This window comes from Mus caroli, unplaced genomic scaffold (assembly GCF_978045245.1).
Source record: "Mus caroli unplaced genomic scaffold, Mus_caroli_1 scaffold_2, whole genome shotgun sequence".
NCBI lineage: Eukaryota > Metazoa > Chordata > Mammalia > Rodentia > Muridae > Mus > Mus caroli.
This window is the reverse complement of record NW_028227257.1, coordinates 140,506,163-140,527,691: the sequence shown is the minus strand read 5'-3', so window position 1 is coordinate 140,527,691 and position 21,529 is coordinate 140,506,163.

The following is a 21,529-nucleotide window of genomic DNA, read 5'->3' as shown; positions in this document are numbered from 1 at the left end:
AAGGGAGACAACCCTGGAGAGGAGTCATAGATGCAACCATGACCAACAGAAAACAAGAGATAGAAGAGAGAATCTCAGGGACAGAAGATACCATAGAAAACATTGACACAGTAGTCAAAGAAAATACAAAGTGCAAAAAGCTCCTAACTCAAAACATCCAGGAAATCAAGGACACAATGAGAAGACCAAATTTAAGGATAATATGTATAGAAGAGAGTGAAGATTCCCAACTTAAAGGGAAAGTAAATATCTTCAACAAAATTATAGAAGAAACCTCCCCTTACCTAAAAAAGAGATGTCTATGGACATACATGAAGCCTACATAATTCCAAATAGACAGGATCAGAAAAGAAATCCCTCCTGTCACTCATAAAAATTTGCCTGTCTCTGTTTCCTGAGTGCTGGAATAAAATATGTGTGCCACCACCACCTGGCTAGGCAGTTTTGGAAACCATATAAACATACAACACAAAACTTGAGAAATTATTACAATAATTTTATATAATAATAAAATTTCTCAAATTTGGGGGCTAGAGAATTGGATAAGCAATTTAGAAAACTTGTTGCCCTTATAGGGGACCTGGATTCAATTCTCATCATCCATGTAGAAGTTCAGAAATGTCTGTAACTCCAATTCCTTGACCATTATGTATACACATGGTGCATATATGTACTTGCAGTCAAAATATTTAATACATAAAATGATAAAAGAAATACATTTTAAAATACTTCTAAAGTTCTATTAACGACAGAAATAAAAATCCACGAAGTAATTCATAAACTGCAAATGAACAGTGAACCTCCAAGTTTCAAGTCTCTCTACAATTAAACTGACAATATGATAAATTTCTCTAACTTTTATTGACACATTTTAAGAAACGTCCTTATTCCACTACTTCTACAAAGGAGCAATAAATCTACTTTTGGATAGAGTCACTCTGGAAATAAATTCATATAAATTCGGAGACAGCCACACAAGAAATAATAAAAGTCACTAAAAAAGTAATGTGAATGGATAATTATAGCCTCAAAGGATGTTCAGAATATATGCAAAATTACAAAATCAAACTAAAACCAAAAGTAGGCTGTGGCTCATCTCAGTTGAACATACATATGAACAAACAGATGTGGATATAAAGCATTCTTTTTACCTGTTTAGGAATATCAATTCTATATTCTTCCTCTGTACTCAGTATTTCCTAATATTCAAATGTATATTATATATGTTTCTTATTGAGCAATATTATTATCACATGGACATGTAAATTATCTGATATAATAAGACCCTCAAGGAGATTAAAAGATAGTGCATTGAGTTCAGAATTAAATTTGTAGAACAAAAGTTCAAATTATTAGAAGTATGCATAAATTATTAGCAGTATTACTACAGTATGCTAGAGTATGGGAAACCACAAACTCTGAATTTTTTCTAAGGATTTATTTATCAATGTATTTATTATTTTATTGAAAATAGAACCTTCTCAAATACTTGCCACAATGGGAGAGATTTTAAAAACATATGCCATTCATTAGCAATATAACAAGGTTGCCTCTTTTTTTGAAAAGAAGATTTGAACAGGGCTAAGATACTCAATTTCACAAATATACAAAGGGCCACACCAAAATCAAGAATCTAGGATGCCTATTATCCAGATCCTAGTATGTCACTATTTGGAGCCCAGGACATTTTTTGAAAAGTGTACTTTGATACTGGAACAGTTTGGTGTAAGTGAATTTACAGCCACTTATGATATAAGCACACTCACAGAAGTCCTATAATAAAAGCATGTTTGAATGGATGAAAAAGAAAAGAAAAATAATCAAAACTGAGAGTAAATTCATAGAATTTATGTTTATCAGATTATACTAAAGAAAAGAAAACTTCTTGAAAACATGCATTTAACTCTATAAATCAAGTTTTATAAAACGTGCCTACAAGTTTTATAGGCTATTTGAAAGAATAAATTTGAGTAGCACGCATAAAAATTTAACAGAGGCCACCAGAGACTATAAAAGCCAGAAGATCATGGACAGATGTTACACAGACCCTAAAAGAACACAAATGCCAGCCTAGGCTACTATACCCAGCAAAACTATCAATTACCATAGATGGAAAAACCAAAGTATTCAATGAAAAAACAAAATTCACAAAATATCTTTACAAGAAATCCAGCCATTCAAATGATAATAATGGGAAAACTCCAACACAAGGAGAAAAGAGCAAGAAAGTAATACTTCAACAAACTTAAAAGAATAGAATACCAACTCTAACAACAAAAATAACAGGAAGCAACAATGACTTTTCCTTAATATCTCTTAATATCAATGGACTCAATTCCCCAATAAAAAGACATAGACTAACAGACTGGCTACACAAACAGGGCCCAAAATTTTGTTGCTTACAGGAAACCCATCTCAGGGAAAAAGACAGACACTATCTCAGAGTGAAAGGCTGGAAAACAATTTTCCAAGCAAATGGTCTGGAGAAACAAACTGGAGTAGCCATTCTAATATCGAATAAAATCGACTTCTAACCTTAAGTTATCAAAAAAGTCAAGGAGGGATACTGCATACACATCAAAGGTAAAAATCTTCCAAGAGGAACTCTCAATTCTGAATATCTATGCTTCAAATACAAGGGCAGACACATTCATTGAAGAAACTTTAGTAAAGCTCAAAGCACACATTGCACCTCACACATTAATAGTGGGAGACTTCAACACACCACTCTCATCAATGGACAGACAGTGGAAACAGAAACCAAACAGTGACAGAGTGAAACCAAGAGAAGTTATGAAACAGATGGATTTAACAGACATCTACAGAACATTTTATCCTAAAACAAAAGGATATACCTTCTTCTCAGCACCTCATGGTACCTTCCCCAAAATTGACCATGTAATTGGTCACAAAACAGGCCTCAATAGATACAAAAATATTGAAATTGTCTCATGCATCCTATCAGATCACCATGGACTAAATCTGATCTTCAATAACATCATAAATATTAGAAAGTCAACATTCACATTAAAACTGGACAACACTCTGCTCAATGGTACCTTGGTCAAGGAGGGAATAAAGAAAGAAATTAAAGACTTTTTAGAGTTTAATGAAAATGAAACAGCAACATACCCAAACTTATGAAACACAATGAAAGCATTTCTAAGAGGAAAACTCATAGCACTAAGTGCCACCAAAAATAAACTAGAGATAGCATACATTAGCAGCTTGACAGTACACCTGAAAGCTCTACAACTAAAGGAAGCAAATTCACCCAAGAGGAGTAGACAGCAGGAAATCATCAAACTCAGGGCTGAAATCATCCAAGTGAAAACATAAAAAGTATACAAAAAATGAACCAAACCAGGAGCTGGTTCTTTGAGAAAATCAACAAGATAGATAGACCCTTAGCCACACTAACTAGAGGGCACAGGGACAGTATCCTAATTAACAAATTCAGAAATGAAATGGGAGACATAAAAACAGGACATGAGAAAATCCAAAAAATCATCAGATCCTACAACAAAAGGCTATACTCAACAAAACTGGGAAACCTGGATGACAAATTTCTAGTCAGATACCACCTACCAAAGTAAAATCGGAGTAAGGACCTAAACAGTGCCATATCCCCTAAAGAAATAGAGCAGTCATTAATAGTCTCCCAACCAAAAAAGCCCAGGACAACATGGGTTTAGTGCAGAGTTCTATCAGACCTTCAAAGAAGAACTAATTCCAATTATCCCCAAATTATTCCACAAATTATAAACAGAAGGCACACTACCCAATTCATTCTATGAAGCCACAATCACTCTGACACTTAAACCACATAAAGATCCAACAAAGAAAGAGAACTTCAGACCAGTTTCCCTTATGCATATCAATGCAAAAATACTCAAAAAAATTCTCACAAGCCAAATACAAGAACACATCAAAATAATCATCTGTCATGATCAAGTAGGCTTCATACCAGGAATGCAGGGATGGTTTAATATACAGAAATCCATCAATAAAATCCACTACATAAAAAAAACACATGATCATCTCGTTACATGGTGAGAAACATTTGACAAAATCCAACACCCTTTCATCATAAAAGTCTTGGAAAGATCAGGAATTCAAGGCCCAAACCTAAACATTATAAAAGCAATCTACAGCAAACCAGTAGCCAACATCAAACTAAATGGAGAGAAACTTGAAGCAATCCCACTAAAATCAGGGACTAGACAAGGCTGCCCACTTTCTCCCTACCTATTCAACATAGTACTTGAAGTCCTAGCCAGACCAATTATACAGCCAAAGGAGATCAAAGGGATACAAATTGGAAAGGAAGAAGTCAAAATATCACTATTTGCAGATGATTTGACAATATATATAAGTGACTCTAAAAATTCCACCTGAGAACTACTAAACATGATAAACAGCTTCAGTGCAGTAGCTGGGTATAAAATTAACTCAAACAAATCAATGGCCTTTCTCTACACAAAGGATAAACAGGCTGATAAAGAAATTAGGGAAACAACACCCTTCATAATAGTCACAAATAATATAAAATACCTTGGTGTGACTCTAACTAAGGAAGTGAAAGATCTGTGTGATAAGAACTTCAAGTCTCTGACAAAAGAAATTGAAGAATATCTTAGAAGATGGAAAGATCTCCCATGCTATGTCCAATTTTTCAGCAACCTCTAGAGTGATTTCCAGAGTGACTGTACCAGCTTGAAGTCCCACCAACAATGGAGGAGTGTTCCTCTTTCTCCACATTCTCACTAGCATCTGCTGTCACCTGAGTTTTTGATCTTAGCCATTCTGACTTTTATGAGGTAGAATCTCAGGGTTGTTTTGATTTGCATTTCCCTGATGTCTAAGGATGATGAACATTACTTTAGGTGCTTCTCTACCATTCATGTTTCCTTAGTTTAGTATTATTTGTTTAGTTCTGTACCTCATTTTTAATAGGGTTATTTGATTATCTGAAATCTAATTTTTTTGAATTCTTTGTACATGTTGGATATTAGCCCTCTATCAGATGAAGGATTGGTAAAGATCTTTTTCTAATCTGTTGTTTGACATTCTGTCTTATTGACAATGTTCTTTTCCATACTGAAGCATTGCATTTTTATGAAGTTCAAGTTGTTTATTTAGAGCACAAGCCATTGATATTCTCTTCAGGAATATTTTCCCTGTGCTCATATGTTCAAGGCTCTTCCCTACTTTCTCTTCTATTAGCTTCAATTTATCTGGTTTTAGTTAGAAGTCGTTGATCTTTGTTCAAAGAGATAAAATGAGATCAATTTGCAGTCTTCTACATGCTGACCCCTGACCACCAATTGAACTAGCACCATTTGTTGAAAATGATATTTTAGCTCCTTTGTCAAAGATCAAGTGATCATATATGTGTTGGTTCATTTCTGTTCTTCAATTCTATTTCCGTTGTCTAATTGCCCTTCTCTGTACCAATACCATGGAGTTTTTATCACTATGGCTCTGTGATACACCTTGAGGTCAGGGATAATTATTCCCTCAGAAGTTCTTTTATTGTTGAGTATAATTTTTAGTATCCTGGGTTTTTAGTTATTTCAAGTGAATTTACAAACTGCTCTTTCTACCTCTATGAAGAATTGAGTGGGAATTTTGATGGGGATTGCATTAAATCTGTAGATTGCTTTTGGCAAGATGACCATTTTTTCCTAAATTAATTCTGACAATCCATGAGTATGGGAGATTTTTCCATCTTCTGAGATCTTTGATTCCTTTCTTCAGGGACTTGAAATTCTTGTCATTCAGAACTTTCATTTGCATGGTATTTTATATTATTTGTGAATATTGTGAAGGGTGTCTTTTCCCTAATTTCTTTTTCAGCCTGTTTGTCCTTTAAGTATTGGAAGGCTAATTATTTGAGTTAATTTTATATCCAGCCTCTTTGCTGAAATTGTTTGTTAGGTTTAGGAGTTCTTTGGTGGAATTTTTGGGTCAATTAAGTATATTATCATATCATCTGAAATAGTGATAGTTTGACCTCTTTCTTTCCAATTTGTATCCTTTTAAGCTCCTTTTGTTGTCTCATTGCTCTGGCTAGGAATTTGAGTACTATATTGAATATGTAGGGAGAAAGAGCGGGTAGCCTTGTATAGTCCCTGATTTTAGTCAGATTTCTTCAAGTTTCTCTCCATCTGGTTTGATGGTTACTGGTTTGCTGTATATTGCTTTAACAATGTTTACCTATGAGCCTTGAATTCCTGATCTTTCTAAGACTTAACATGAAGGGGTGTTGAATTTTGTCAAATGCTTTCTCAGCATCTAATACGATGGTAGTGTAGTTTTTTCTTTGATTTCATTTACATATTGCATTATGTTGATAGATTTCTGCATATTGAACCATCCCTGCATCCCTGGCATGAAGTCTACTTGATCATGGTAAATGATTGTTTTGATGTGATCTTGGCTTCTTGTCTTCAGTTTTTGAGTTCTTTTTTTTTTTTTTTTTGAGTATTTTTGTATTTCATAAGAGAAATTTTTCTCAATTTCTCTTTCTTTGCTGAACCTTTATATTTTTTAGGCATAAGTTTAATTGTGGATTAATAGGATGAGTTAGGAAGCATTCTTTCTGTTTATATTTTGTGGAAAAGTTTGAAGAATATTAGGTCTTCTTTAAAGGTCTCATAGAATTCTGCACAAAAACTATCTGGTCATGGAATTTTTGTTTGTTTGTTTGTTTGTTAGGAAGAGCTTAATGACTGCTTCTATTTCTTTAGGGATTATGGGACTATTTAGATGCTTTATCTGATCCTAATTTAACTGTGGTACCTAATACCTCTTTAGAATATTTTCCATTTCATCCAGATTGTCCAGTTTTGTTGGTTTTAGCTCCATTGTCAAAGATCAAGTGACGATAGGTGTGTGGGTTCATTTCTGGGTCTTCAATTCTATTCCATTGGTCTACTTGTCTGTCGCTATACCAGTACCATGCAGTTTTTATCAAAATTGCGAGAAATCTGGCCTCAGTAGGGCCACAAGCCTCTCCAGTCAGAAAAGCGCCGGGGTAGCTAGGGCGCAGGGTCGGCTGACATTCACCAGCTACCCACAACACCCGCCACAGGATCTTAAGACTTCTGGTGAGTGGGACACAGCTTCTGCACCAATCCAATTGCGCACAGGACCTGAGACTGCATAAGTTAGGGAAGCAGAAAACCGTCCTGAGTAGGACCATAGGCCTCTTCCGGCCGGACCAGCACCGGGATAGCTAGAGCGCAGGATCTGCTGACACCCGCCAGCTACCCACGACCCCCTCCACAGGATTTTGAGACTGCTGGTGAGTGGAACACAGCTTCTGCTCCAGTCCAATCACGCGGGACCTGAGACTGCTTTGGTTGGGGAGGCAGAAATCCGGCCTCAGTAGGGCCACAAGCCTCTCCAGTCAGAAAAGCGCCAGGGTAGCTAGGGCGTAGGGTCAGCTGACACTTGCCAGCTACCCACAACACCCGCCACAGGATCTTAAGACTTCTGGTGAGTGGAACACAGCTTCTGCTCCAATCTAATTGCACACGGGACCTGAGACTGCATTAGTTAGGGAAGCAGAAAACCAGCCTGAGTAGGACCACAGGCCTCTTCCGGCCGGACCAGCACCAGGGTAGCTAGAGCGCAGGGTCTGCTGACACCTGCCAGCTACCCACGACCCCCGCCACAGGATTTTAAGACTGCTGGTGAGTGGAACACAGCTTCTGCTCCAATCTTTAAAAAGTGACAACGACAACAACTAACCCCAGAGATTACCAGTTGGCGAAAGGTAAACGTAATAATCTTACTAACAGAAACCAAGACCACTCACCATCATCAGAACCCAGAACTCCCACTTCGCCCAGTCCAGGGCACCCCAACACACCGGAAAAGCTAGACATGGATCTAAAAGCATATATCATGATGATGGTAGAGGACTTCAAGAAGGACTTTAATAACACACTTAAAGAAATACAAAGGAACACTGGTAAACAGGTAGAAGACAGTAAAGAGGAAGCACAAAAATCCCTTAAAGAATTGCAGGAGAACACTGCTAAAGAGTTACAAATCCTTAAAGAAAAACAGGATAACATAATCAAACAGGTAGAAGTCCTTACAGAAAAACAGGAAAACACATCCAAACAGATGATGGTAATGAACAAAACCATACTAGACCTAAAAAGGGAAGTAGACACAATAAAGAAAACACAAAATGAGGCAACACTGGAGATAGAAAACCTAGGAAAGAAATCTGGAACCATAGATACGAGCATCAGCAACAGAATACAAGAGATGGAAGAGAGAATCTCAGGTGCAGAAGATTCCATAGAGAACATCCACACAACAATCAAGGAAAATGTAAAATGCAAAAAGATCCTAACTCAAAACATACAAGAAATACAGGACACAATGAGAAGACCAAACCTACGGATAATAGGAGTGGATGAGAATGAAGATTTTCAACTCAAAGGACCAGCAAACATCTTCAACAAAATTATAGAAGAAAACTTCCCAAATCTAAAGAAAGAGATGCCCACGAACATACAAGAAGCCTACAGAACTCCAAATAGACTGGACCAGAAAAGAAATACCTCCCAACACATAATAATCAGAACAACAAATGCTCTAAATAAAGATAGAATACTAAAAGCAGTAAGAGAAAAAGGCCAAGTAACATATAAAGGCAAGCCTATCAGAATTACACCAGATTTTTCACCAGAGACTATGAAAGCCAGAAGATCCTGGACGGATGTTATACAGACACTAAAAGAACACAAACTCCAGCCCAGGCTACTATACCCAGCCAAACTCTCAATTAACATAGATGGAGAAACCAAAGTATTCCACGACTAAACCAAATTCACACATTATCTCTACACGAATCCAGCCCTTCACAAGATAATAACAGAAAAAAACCAATACAAGGACAGGAACCACGCCCTAGAAACAACAAGAAGGTAATCCCTCAACAAACCTAAAAGAAGACAGCCACAAGAACAGAATGCCAACTTTAACAACAAAAATAACAGGAAACAACAATTACTTTTCCTTAATATCTCTTAATATCAATGGACTCAACTCCCCGATAAAAAGACATAGACTAACAAACTGGCTACACAAACAAGACCCAACATTTTGCTGCTTACAGGAAACTCATCTCAGAGAAAAAGATAGACACTACCTCAGAATGAAAGGCTGGAAAACAATTTTCCAAGCAAATGGTATGAAAAAACAAGCTGGAGTAGCCATTCTAATATCTGATAAGATTGACTTCCAACCCAAAGTCATTAAAAAAGACAGGGAGGGACACTTCATACTCATCAAAGTTAAAATCCTCCAAGAGGAACTATCAATCCTGAATATCTATGCTCCAAATATAAAGGCAGCCACATTCATTAAAGAAACTTTAGTAAATCTCAAAGCACACATTGCACCTCATACAATAATAGTGGGAGACTTCAACACACCACTTTCACCAATGGACAGATCATGGAAACAGAATCTAAACAGGGAAACAGTGAAACTAACAGAAATTATGAATCAAATGGATCTGGCAGATATCTACAGAACATTCTATAGTTCTGTAAAACAAAACGATATAACTTCTTTTCAGCACCTCATGGTACCTTCTCCAAAATTGACCACATAATTGGTCACAAAACAGGCCTCAACAGATACAAAAATATTGAAATGGTCCCATGCATCCTATCAGATCACCATAGACTAAGGCTGATCTTCAATAACAAAATAAACAATAGAAAGCCAACCTTCACGTGGAAACTGAACAACACTCTTCTCAATGATACCTTGGTCAAGGAAGGAATAAAGAAAAAATTAAGGACTGTTTAGAGTTCAATGAAAATGAAGCCACAACATACCCAAACTTATGGGACGCAATGAAAGCATTTCTAAGAGGAAAACTCATAGCTCTGAGTGCCTCCAAAAGGAAACTAGAGAGAGCACACATTAGCAGCTTGACAACATACCTAAAAGCACTAGCAAAAGGAAGCAAATTCACCCAAGAGGAGTAGACGGCAGGAAATAATCAAACTCAGGGGCGAAATCAACCAAGTGGAAACAAGAAGAACTATTCAAAGAATCAACCAATCAAGGAGCTGGTTCTTTGAGAAAATCAACAAGATAGATAAACCCTTAGCCAGACTCACTAGAGGGCACAGGGAAAGCATCCTAATTAACAAAATCAGAAATGAAAAAGGAGACATAACAACAGATCCTGAAGACATCCAAAACACCATCAGATTCTTCTACCAAAGGCCATACTCAACAAAACTGGAGAACCTGGATGAAATGGAGAAGTTCCTAGACAGATACCAGGTACCAAAGTTGAATCAAGATCAGATTAATGATCTAAACAGCCCTATATCCCCCAAAGAAATAGAAGCAGTCATTAATAGTCTCCCAACTAAAAAAAGCCCAGGACCAGATGGGTTTAGTGCAGAGTTCTATCAGACCTTCAAAGAAGATCTAATCCCAGTTCTTCACAAACTATTCCACAAAATAGAAACAGAAGGTACTCTACCCAACTCATTCTATGAAGCCACAATTACTCTGATACCTAAACCACAAAAAGACCCAACAAAGATAGAAAACTTCAGACCAATATCCCTTATGAATATTGATGCAAAAATCCTCAATAAAGTTCTTGCTAACCGAATCCAAGAACACATCAAAACAATCATCCATCCTGACCAAGTAGATTTCATCCCAGGGATGGAGGGATGGTTCAATATACGGAAATCCATCAACATAATCCAGTATATAAACAAACTCAAAGACAAAAACCACATGGTCATCTCATTAGTTGCAAAAAAAGCATTTGACAAGATCCAACACCCATTCATGATAAAAGTCTTGGAAAGATCAGGAATTTAATGCCCTTACCTAAACATGATAAAAGCAATCTATAGCAAACCAGTAGCCAACATCAAAGTAAATGGTGAGAAGCTTGAAGCAATCCCTCTAAAATCAGGGACTAGACAAGGCTGTCCACTTTCTCCATACCTATTCAACATTGTATTTGAAGTCCTAGCCAGAGCAATTCGACAACAAAAGGAGATCAAAGGGATACAAATTGGAAAAGATGAAGTCAAAATATCACTTTTTGCAGATGATATGATAGTATATATAAGTGACCCTAAAAATTCCACCAGAGAACTCCTAAGCCTGATAAACAGCTTCGGTGAAGTAGCTGGATATAAAATTAACTCAAACAAATCAATGGCCTTTCTCTACACAATGAGTAAACAGGCTGAGAAAGAAATTAGGGAAACAACACCCTTCTCAATAGTCACAAATAATATAAAATATCTTGGCGTGACTCTACCTAAGGAAGTGAAAGATCTGTATAATAAAAACTTCAAGTCTCTGAAGAAAGAAATTATAGAAGATATCAGAAGATGGAAAGATCTCCCATGCTCATGGATTGGCAGGATCAACATTGTAAAAATGGCTATCTTGCCAAAAGCAATCTACAGATTCAATGCAATTCCCATAAAAATTCCAAATAAATTCTTCAACGAATTAGAAAGTGCAATCTGCAAATTCATCTGGAATAACAAAAAACCTAGGATAGCAAAAACTCTTCTCAAGGATAAAAGAACCTCTGGTGGAATCACCATGCCGGACCTAAAGCTCTACTACAGAGCAATTGTGATAAAAACTGCATGGTACTGGTATAGTGACAGACAAATATACCAATGGAATAGAATTGAAGACCCAGAAATGAACCCACACACCTATGGTCACTTGATCTTCGACAAGGGAGCTAAAAACATCCAGTGGAAGAAAGACAGCATTTTCAACAAATGGTGCTGGCACAACTGGTTGTTAACACGTAGAAGAATGCGAATCGATCCATTCCTATCTCCTTGTACTAAGGTCAAGTCTAAGTGGGTCAAGGAACTTCACATAAAACCAGAGACACTGAAACTTATAGAGGAGAAAGTGGGGAAAAGCCTTGAAGATATGGGCACAGGAGGAAAATTCCTGAATAGAACAGTAATGGCTTGTTCTGTAAGATCGAGAATTGACAAGTGGGACTTCATGAAACTGCAAAGCTTCTGCAAGGCTAAAGACACCATCAATAAGACAAAAAAAAACACCAACAGATTGGGAAAGGATCTTCACCTATTCTAAATCAGATAAGGGACTAATGTCCAATATATATAAAGAACTCAAGAAGGTGGACTCCAGAAAGTCAAATAACCCCATTAAAAAATGGGGCTCAGAACTGAACAAAGAATTCTCACCTGAGGAATACCGAATGGCAGAGAAGCACCTGAAAAAATGTTCAACATCCTTAATCATCAGGGAAATGCAAATCAAAACAACCCTGAGATTCCACCTCACACCAGTCAGAATGGCTAAGATCAAAAATTCAGGTGACAGCAGATGCTGGCGAGGATGTGGAGAAAGAGGAACACTCCTCCATTGTTGGTGGGATTGCAAGCTTGTACAACCACTCTGGAAATCAGTCTGGCGGTTCCTCAGAAAATTGGACATAGTACTACCGGAGGATCCAGCAATACCTCTCCTGGGCATATATCCAGAAGATGTCCCAACCGGTAAGAAGGACACATGCTCCACTATGTTCATAGCAGCCCTATTTATAATAGCCAGAAGCTGGAAAGAACCCAGATGTCCCTCAACAGAGGAATGGATACAGAAATTATGGTACATTTACACAATGGAGTACTACTCAGCTATTAAAAAGAATGAATTTATGAAATTCCTAGCCAAATGGATGGACCTGGAGGGCATCATCTTGAGTGAAGTAACACAATCACAAAAGAACTCACACAATATGTATTCACTGATAAGTGGATATTAGCCCAAAACTTAGGATACCCAAGATATAAGATACAATTTGCTAAACGCATGAAACTCAAGAAGAATGAAGACCAAAGTGTGGACAGTGCACCCCTTCTTAGAACTGGGAACAAAACACCCAGGGAAGGAGTTACAGAGACAAAGTTCGTAGCTGTGAGGAAAGGATGGACCATTTAGAGACTGCTGTATCCAGGGATCCATCCCATAATCAGCTTCTAAACGCTGACACCATTGCATACACTAGCAAGATTTTGCTGAAAGGACCCAAATATAGCTGTCTCTTGTGAGACGATGCCGGGGCCTAGCAAACACAGGAGTGGATGTTCACAGTCAGCTATTGGATGTATCACAGGGCTCCCAATGGAGAAGCTAGAGAAAGTACCCAAGGAGCTAAAGGGATCTGCAACCCTATTGTTGGAACAACATGATGTACTAACCAGAACCCCGGAGCTCTTGTCTCTAGCTGCATATGTATCGAAAGATGGCCTAGTCGTCCATCACTGGAAAGAGAGGCCCATTGGACTTGCAAACTTTATATGCCCCAATATAGGGGAATGCCAGGGCCAAAAGAATGGGAATGGGTGGGTAGGGAAGTGGGGGGCGCTATGGTGGACTTTTGGGATAGCATTGGAAATGTAACTGAGGAAAATATGTAATAAAAATATTAAAAATTAAAAAAAAATCCAAATAAAAAAATAAGAAAGCAAGCTGAGCAAGCCAGAGGAAGCAAGCCAGTATGGAACATCCCTCCATGGCCTCTGCGTCAGCTCCTGCTTCCTGACCTGCTTTGTTCCAGTCCTGACTTCTTTGGTGATGAACAGCAATGTGGAAAGTGTAAATTAAATAAACCCTTTCCAAAAAAAAAAAAAAAACACAAAGAAAAACCAAAAAAAAAAAAAACCAAAATTGCTCTGTAGTACAGCTTTAGGACAGGCATGATGATTCCTCCAGTGGTTCTGTTATCATTAAGAAGAGATTTTGCTATCCTAGGTTTTTTGATATTCTAGATGAAATTGCAAATTGCCCTTTGTAATTCATTGAAGACTTGAGTTGGAATTTTGATGGGAATTGCATTAAATCTGTAGATTGCTTTTGGAAAGATAGCCATTTTTAATATATTGATCCTGCCAATCCATGAGCATGGGAGATCTTTCCATCTTCTGATTTCTTCTTTGATTTCATTCTTCAGAGACTTGAAGTTTTATCATACAGATCTTTTACTTCCTGAGTTAGAGTCATGGCAAGGTGTTTTAGATTATTTGTGACTATCATGACGGGTGTTGTTTCCCTAATTCCTTTCTCAGCCTGTTTTTCCTTTGTGTAGAGAAAGGCCATTGACTTGATTGAGTTAATTTTATATCCAGCTATTTCACTGAAGCTCTTTATCAAGTTTAGGAGTTCTCTGGCAGAATTTTTTGAGTTACTTATATATACTATCATATCATCTGCAAAAAGTGATATTTTGACTTCTTCCTTTCCAATTTGTATCCCCTTGATCTCCTTTTGCTATCTAATTGCTCTGGCTAGGACTTCAAGTACTATTTTGAATAGGTAAGGAGAAAGTGGGCAGCCTTGTCTAGTCCCTGATTTTAGTGGGAATTGCCTTCAGCTTCGCAACATTTACTTTGATGTTAGCTACTTGTTTGCTGTAGATTGCTTTTATCATGTTTAGGTATGGGCCTTGAATTCCTGATCTTTCCAAGACTTTTATCATGAATGGGTGTTGGATTTGGTCAAATGCTTTCTCAGCATCTAACTAGATGATCATGTGCTTTTTGTCTTTGAGTTTGTTTATATAATGGGTTACATTGATCGATTTTCATATATTAAACCATCCCTGCATCCCTGGAATGAATCCTACTTGGTCAGGATGGATGATTGTTTTGATCTGTTCTTGGATTTGGTTTGCAAGAATTTTATTGAATATTTTTGCATCGATATTCATAACGGAAATTGGTCTGAAGTTCTCTATCTTTGTTGGGTCTTTCTGTGGTTTAGGTATCAGAGTAATTGTGGGTTCATAGAATGAATTGGGTAAAGTACCCTCTGTTTCTATTTTGTTTAATAGTTTGTGAAGAACTGGAATTACATCTTCTTTGAAGGTCTGATAAAACTCTGCACAAAACCCCTCTGGTCCTGGGATTTTTTTGGTTGGGAGACTATTAATGACTGCTTCTATTTCTTTAGGGGATATAGAACTGTTTAGATCATTAACCTGATCCTGATTTGTCTTTGTTACCTGGTATCTCTCTAGAAATATGTCCATTTCATCCAGGTTTTCAAGTTTTGTTGAGTGTAACATTTTGTAGAAGGATCTGATGGTGTTTTGGATTTCTTCAGGATCTCTTGTAATGTCTCCCTTTCATTTCTGATTTTCCTAATTAGGATGCTGTCCCTGTGCCCTCTGGTGAGTCTGGCTAAGGGTTTATCTATCTTGTTGATTTTCTCAAAGGACCAGCTCCTCCTTTGGTTGATTCTTTGAATAGTTCTTTATGTTTCCACTTGGTTGATTTTGCCCCTGAGTTTGATTATTTCCTGCCATCTACTCCTCTTGGGTGAATTTACTTCCTTTTGTTGTAGAGCGTTTAGGTGTGTTGTCAAGCTGCAAGTGTGTGCTCTCTCTAGTTTCTTTTTGGAGGCACTCAGAGCTATGAGTTTTCCTCTTAGAAATGTTTTCATTGTGTCTCATAAGTTTGGGTATGTTGTGGCTTCATTTTCATTAAACTATAAAAAGTCTTTACTTTCTTTCTTTATTCCTTCCTCGACCAAGGTATCATGGAGATGAGTGTTGTTCAGTTTCCACGTGAATGATGGCTTTCCATTATTTAGTTGTTATTGAAGATCAGCCTAAGACCATAGTGTTCTGATAGGATGCATGGGACAATTTCAATATTTTTGTAGCTGTTGAGGCCTGTTTTGTGACCAATTACATGGTCAATTTTGGGGAAGGTACCATGAGGTGCTGAGCAGAAGGTATATCCTTTTGTTTTAGGATAAAATGTTCTGTAGATGTCTGTTAAATCCATGTGTTTCATAACTTCTCTTGGTTTCACTCTGTCACTGTTTAGTTTCTGTTTCCACGATCTGTCCATTGATGAAAGTGGTGTGTTGAAGTCTCCCACTATTAATATGTGAGGTGCAATGTGTGCTTTGAGCTTTACTAAAGTTTCTTCAATGAATGTGTCTGCCCTTGTATTTGAAGCATAGATATTCAGAACTGAGAGTTCCTCTTGGAAGATTTTACCTTTGATATGTAGAAAGTGTCCCTACTTGACTTTTTTGATAACTTAGGGTTAGAAGTCGATTTTATTCGATATTAGAATGGCTACTTCAGTTTGTTTCTCCAGACCGTTTGCTTGGAAAATTGTTTTCCAGTATTTCACTCTGAGGTAGTGTCTGTCTTTTTCCCTGAGATGGGTTTCCTGTAAACAGCAAAATGTTGGGCCCTGATTGTGTAGCCAGTCTGTTAGTCTATGTCTTTTTATTGGGGAATTGAATCCATTGATATTAAGAGATATTAAGGAAAAGTAATTGTTGCTTCCTATTATTTTTGTTGTTAGAGTTTGCATTCTGTTCTTGCGAGTATCTTCTTTTAGTTGAAGGATTACTTTTTTTGCTTTTTCTAGGGCATAGTTTTTGTCCTTGTATTGGTTTTTTCTTTTATTATTCTCTGAAGCGCTAGATTCCATGAAAGATATTGTATGAAATTTGTTTTGTCATGGAATACTTTGGTTTCTCCATCTATGGTAATTGAGAGTTTGGCCGGGTACAGTAGCCTGGGCTGGCATTTGTGTTCTCTTAGTGTCTGTATAACATCTGTTCAGGATCTTCTGGATTTCATGGTCTCTTGTGAAAAGTCTGGTGTTATTCTAATAGGCTTACCTTTATATGTTACTTGACTTTTTTCCCTTACTGCTTTGAATATTCTATCTTTATTTAGTGCATTTGTTGTTCTGATTATTATGTGTCTGGAGGAATTTCTTTTCTGGTCCAGTCTATTTGGAGTTCTGTAGGCTTCTTGTATGTTCATGGGCATCACTTTCTTTAGGTTTGGGAAGTTTTCTTCTATAATTTTGTTGAAGATATTTGCTGGCCCTTTAAGTTGAAAATCTCATTCCCATCTACTCCTATTATCCATAGGTTTGGTCTTCTCATTGTGTCCTAGATTTCCTGGATGTTTTGACTTAGGATTTTTTTGTATTTTGCATTTTCTTTGATTGTTGTGTCCATGTTCTCTATGGAATCTTCTGCACCTGAAATTCTGTCTTCCATCTGTTGTATTCTGTTGTTGATTCTCTCTTCTATGGCTCCAGATTTCTTTCCAAGAGTTTCTATCTCCAGCGTTGTCTCACTTTGTTTTTTTTTTTTTTTTTTTTTTTTTTTTTTTTTTTTTGTGTGTGTGTGTGTCTACTTCCCTTTTTAGGTCTTGTATGGTTCTTGTGCTAACCTTTCACCATTGGTTATCTCTGGTGTTTGTTGGTCTTGCTGTCTGTTATTGGAACTTGTTGCTTCTGTGTGCCTGTGAGCCTGTGATCTTAGGTGTATCAGTACTCCTGTGAGACCAGTTTTATCTGGTGAGTATTTAGGTGTTGAGAGCTTTGCCACAGAGTTAGCTTCAAAGTACTGTTGAAAAACAGAAGGATACTGCTCCTGGCTCTTTCAAGATTTCTGTGCCCTGTGTGTTCCTCTTTGGACCATTATTGAAACAAAAGTGGTACTCTCACCTGTAAATTTAAGATTGGCATCACTCCTGGAAGACTAGCTGTTGCTGAGCAGGATTTGGGTACAGAGTTTTGTGACACAACCTTAGCTCTGAGGTGTAGATGAAGATCCTTATTGTGACATTTTAATCAGTATTTTTATTCCTTTAGGAGTCATGAGACTCTTTTGGTAGTTTACCTTATTGTGATTCAACTTTATCCATGGTATCTCTCTAGAAAATCATCTATTTCATTTAGATTTTCCAGTTTTCTCAAATATATTGTTATAAGAGCTTTTGAATGTTTGAATTTCCTGTTTTCCTATTATGTCTTCCTTTTCATTTTTGGTTTGGTTAAAAATGCATAAAAGATTTCAACTAAAATTGGTTATCAATGGCAGTAAAATTGTTAATTTCAAAAAACAGGGCTCCAAAGTATAGGGAAATAGTTATACATTTGAACCAAATGCTTGATCACCATGTGTTTCTCAAGTCATCAACTATTGAAATGAGAATTTTAATGAACATTTCCTTCCATCCCTATTCAGAAATGCAATCTGTTCTTTGAGCAAAATCTCCTGGCTTGAAATATTTTAATCTCTTCCAAACTGTTTTTCATTACATTGTTGTTTTAAAAGCTCTATCCTCTCAACTTCTAAATATTTATGTATATTTATGGAAGACATGCGATGCAAGATATGGCTTGCATTCTGCTGTTAGCTTCAGGAACATGGCAGTGTTATGTTGCTGTAGGGTATCTGCTGAAACTTTACAATGATTTGTACCTTTACTCCATATTAGTAATTTTTTTTCAGGGTGAGAGATTACATGTGAGAAGAGATGGCATCATGAAAGGGGGAAAAATTCCCAGACTCTTTGTTTCAATATAGATCATCACTTATTTTGTCTTGGATTTGAAGTTTTGTTGCAGTCAAAATCCAAGTATTCTGTACACTGGGCTCTCCAAAAAACATTATAGTGTGCACCTTATTCTCTATCTTCATATCTTCCTATTAAAATATTACCATGACTTTTGCAAGGGCCTCTTATCTGCCCTCACTTCTAGATTGCCCTATATGTGGGGCCATGAAAGGCAGCTTATTTTGGTTGAATGAGGCTTGCTTTAGCTACCTAGTAGAAAACTCTACAAGAGACAGAACAGTGAGCCACATTCCCAGATATAGGAACTTGACATCACAGAGTCCCCAATTCCATAATCCTATGACTATAAGTCATGCAGACAATGTCCCAAGCTTCTGGCATTCTAGCTAGACTCCACCCCCACAGTTACCTGACTATAGCAGGTATTCTTTTCCCCAGTGGAACCTGGCAACAGCAAGGTAACCCAGCCAGCTATAAAAGGGGCTGCTTTGGCCCCTTTTCACTCTCTTTAAGCTCTCATCTTTCTTACTGTTATCTCTTGCCCTCTTTCTTTTTCTTCTTTCCCCCCTCTCTCCACATGGCCATGGCCAGCCTCTCTCTCTTTCATTCTACCTCTCTCTCTGCCTTTCTACAAAAATGTTCTAAAGTCATAGACTCTCTGCTCATCAAGGCCTGCCATGCTTGAACGATGGGATAGGCTTTCCCCTAAAGAGCTGTATCTAACCTCCTGCCAGAGGGCCTTCCTGCACTCCAGCCACAGACTGCACCAAGGACTCTAGTCCACCTAGGAAACACCCAGCTCCCCCTCTCTCCCTGCCCTCTCCTCCCTTCAGCCCTGGGGCTGACCCAGTAGGCCCTGGGGCTCCAATTTTGTTCTCAACTCTTCCACGGTGTCCAGTGTTGTCTGAGACTGAGAACCTGCTATCTCTGGCCTCTGTGAGGCCCAGAGACCTTGAGCTGCCTCTTGTCCACCCCATGCCGAGCTAGGATTCTGTGGCTTCCCACAACAAGACACCAACCTGGGGCAGCGTGGAAAGTGTGCAGCTTTTTCTCCTATGTCTGCCCACCTAGAGCACTGGAACTCTGGGGGGACTTAGGTTTTTTCCCACTTCTTTTACTTCCCCTACTCCCACTGCCCTGAATCTATCCTAATTAATCCATCAGAGTAACTCTTCTTAAGATGTTAGTCAATCATATGACATGGCTTAGAGCCTTTCACAGTTCTCCAGATTACCCAATATATCCCAAACATTCCTATATTAAACAAAGGCTTTCAAGATTACTTTGGTGGTTCTAGATAAGTATTCCCTTAATCTTTGTTCTCCCTTGTTTCCTGTTACTCTTCATTCACCCCACTCCTAGCACTGAAAGAATCACTATCCAGAGTGGACTCTGGGTATACATTCTTTAGGGATTTTACCCTGGTGTTTCCTTCTATGGAAGAAGTGCTTTACCAACATATGTATAATTCCCAATTGTCAAAGTAACTATTATTTGCTGGATATAATTTTACTCTTGGAGGCTTAGAGCTGAATAAACTCACACTTTCTAGCTCATTTTAAATACTGGATGGTTCAACTCATATGTTCTGGCAAGAACACATCCCCATGATTATGACTCGAACTGGGTTTTCTTGGCTTCTGACTGAATTGTTCTGCTTAGCCTCAAACAAACACTGGCAATCTGTTCCAATCTTCTGGCTCCTTCCCATTCTTTGGCTCATTCTGTCTTCACATGCAATCTGTCCCAATAAAACTGTTTCTTCTCTTCCTCCCTCTACACTGCTCTCTTAAATCAACTATCTTTCCTTTGCTGTTCTCATGAGAGTTGGGCATATTTTATCTCTGATTCATCATGTCAAATCTTTCTTTGATACATTACTTTCTCTACCATTCAAATAGATGTCACTTTCAAAACAACCATACTTTTTTTTTAGAAACTAAATTTACCTTTGCTCTTGTGGACTAAAGGCATGTACTAAAGCTATGTCTGTATTCCAGCTAGAGGAACTAAATGTGAATATGGCTAAGGATAAAGCTATATTCCAGCCAGATCTCACAGACTTAGGACTTTGGATGTGATTCCTTGCCAAATCAGCCATAAAGCTGAATTAAAATTCTTCTACATCCAACGTTATTTTCCTAGGTATCTCTTCAATTCATCCACATGATATTGACTTATCAATGTATCCATACAAGTAATATCTTACTTTGTTCTAGTCGACTTGGTTTATTTCCTCAAGCTTTAAAAAGGAATGAGCAACTTTTAACTTTCTGTAATAATGTGTCAATCATATGTATATAAACTTTTACTACAGTGTATCACAGATGAAAAGCAGCTTTTAAAAACATATTGCATATTATATTTCTAACAAGTTACAATTATTTCTTTGTTATTCATTATACAAATTAAATAATATATTCTTACTTTTTCAAAACAGCAACAGAGAAGCAATGGATAAATGTGAAATACTTTAAATTTGTATTTGTTCTCATTGTATTTATTCTGATATAGTACTAGAGGTCAAGAATTCTATTAAATAGTATAATCAAATATCAAAAGACAATTTTTATTAAATATCAAAAAGAGTGGTATTGGCATAATTTATCTTGCCATATATTTAAGAATACTGATCATAGCTGGGCATTTGTGGTGCATGCCTTTAATCCCAGCACTCGGGAGGCAGAGGCAGGCAGATTTCTGAGTTCAAGGCCAGCCTGGTCTACAAAGTGAGCTCCAGGACAGCCAGGGCTACACAGAGAAACAAAAAAAAATTCTGATCATAATATCTGACATTACTGTAATTCTTAGAGAATTGTGCCACTTGATTATCTTATTCTGCATGAAGCAATGATAGTTACTTATTGCTGTCCATTGTCAAGGTCCAGTCAGTTTGAGAACTTTACTCTTCTGCATCCTCTAGGTGTTTCAGTTATATGTCCAGAAATTACTGGTTCTGTGATTTTTATTTGTGCATATTTTGGAAATACTAGATCATCCTGATGTATAGAGTAACTAGATAAAATTTGTTTTGTTTTTTATTTGAGCACCTGAACATAGTCAAATAAATAATAGTTGAACTTCTCAGAATATTTCTTGAATGTG